Here is a 2027-nt window from a genome sequence, read left to right as displayed (position 1 = left end):
TGAGTGTTGCATATACCATGGAGATATCTCCAACGATTTCTGAATGAGCTCATTGGTGCATAGTATGTAACTTTTGTTGATTTTTCTTAGAATTGCCTTCTGCTCGATGGTTTCTTGCATGGGAAAATGCCCTTTTTTCTGAGAACATCCTGTCATAATGAAGCTCCACATGTAAGAAAATGAGTCACTAGAATCCCAAATCCAATAAGAGAGTATGTGGAGAACTAATGCTTCTCCTATGGCAGTGTTTTTCACAGGGTGAGATGAAACTGTCATCTAGTGGTCATAATAGGTGTTCCTGAATTACCGTTTTCATTTGGATATAGCCGGAATGTTTCTTATTCCAAGGATTATCACCTAAAAATGCTAAGCTAAAAAAAAAAAAAAAAAAAATCTGAGAGGCTTTGAGGTGAAGGGAAAAAACCTAGAATCTTTGATTAAGAATAAACAAATTTTTAACTTTGTGCAGTAAGGCTGTGAACTCCTTTTTCCCCGCTCTCCCACAATTTACCACAGTGACATATCGGCCTCTGCCTTACCGAACAGCTGTGGGAGGCTGAAGATCAAGATAACTGAAGCTAAAATAGGACATCAAAAGAACATCTCTTGTTAGGTATCCTACTACATTCATTTTATAGGTCAGCCTCAATTTCAAATTTCCCCTTTAAAATAGTAGCAACACTTCACCCTAACTTATTCTAGAATGTCAAGTTTTGTTACACCATCAGTGCAATGACAGTGTTTTCAGTTGGACAAGCACAGATTGTAAGGGAGAATATCCTTCAGCCTAAATGTGTAGGTCTTCCATTGTGCGTTGACTCCAGCAAGTTGTAGTAAACCTGCAGTTATATATCAAGAAACAAGAGGCACCATGAGTGGGCACAGCCTCAGGCTTCTAGATCTTTGAGTACAGCCCTCTATATAAAAGTTACTCTGCAGCAAGTGTATTGATAGTCAGAAGTGAGCTGACTATGTGCATCTCCTTGCTCTGGGCTTGTTAATGTGTTAGTGTTTTATAGCTGACTGATTGGTAAAACTAATACTAACACCTAGATGATAATGACCGGAGTTGAGAGAATAAATGTAAAAAACAGTGGGACTGATACACACTTTAATAAGAATACACTCTTACAAAGAGGAAAACTGGCAAAGTGCAGTGTTATGAGTTTGATGACTCAGGCTAGAATATTGCTGCATAGCATTAGCACCTGCACCTAGTATCTGTGACGCTGTGGACAGAAGCAGGTGTGATACTCAGATTTTTGTATGGAGACATTCATGAGTACTGATCAGTGAGGAAGCTTTTATGCAAGTCATATCTCCTGGCGCAAATCGGCTAATATGAGTCATAATACTTAGCAAACTTCCCATCTACCTCAGTCTGCAGATTCTGTGTATTATTTGTATTTTCACAAGGTGTTGGAGCCCCAGGTTTGGATTAGAATCCCTTTTTTTTAAGGTGCTTGCAAACTCAAAACGTCAAGATAGCATCTGCCTTGTAATGCCTACAATTTTAAGTATATATTGAGGGGCAATGCTGACAGAGGCAAGTGATGGGGACCATAAGGGAATTACAAGACAAAGTGATCTGTGTAATTAACAGTAATTCCAGTATGCCCACACCCTAAAAAATGTCATTTTTATTGAACAGGTGTCATTGCAAAAGTTAAGCAAAGACATTGAAGAAAATAATGAGGTACTTTTCTGGATGCTTATGCAGTTTCCTAACCTAGGAGTGTCCCATCTGGGGTAAATGACAAAAAGCACAAGACAAATTATTTTTAAACTTAACATGTGGTCAAAGGTAGCTGGCATCTCTAGTATCTCAGAGAGATATGCTTTCTCAATAGTGAATGCAAAGGAAAATTTGTTAGGCTATGGAAGCCTTTCTTTCATATCCACTAGTGAAATATGTTCAGTAGTGAAAATTCTTTGCTCAGCATTTTCTGTGAATAGGTTTTAGTCTGAGTGTGTAGCTTCCTTCTGGGCAAATGTAGTTTTCTGAGCTTTCTTTCTAGTTATGACTA

The sequence above is a fragment of the Phaethon lepturus genome, unplaced genomic scaffold (genome assembly GCF_000687285.1).
Source record: "Phaethon lepturus isolate BGI_N335 unplaced genomic scaffold, ASM68728v1 scaffold10526, whole genome shotgun sequence".
Classification (NCBI taxonomy): Eukaryota; Metazoa; Chordata; class Aves; order Phaethontiformes; family Phaethontidae; genus Phaethon; species Phaethon lepturus.
Note: the sequence above shows the minus strand (reverse complement) of the source record.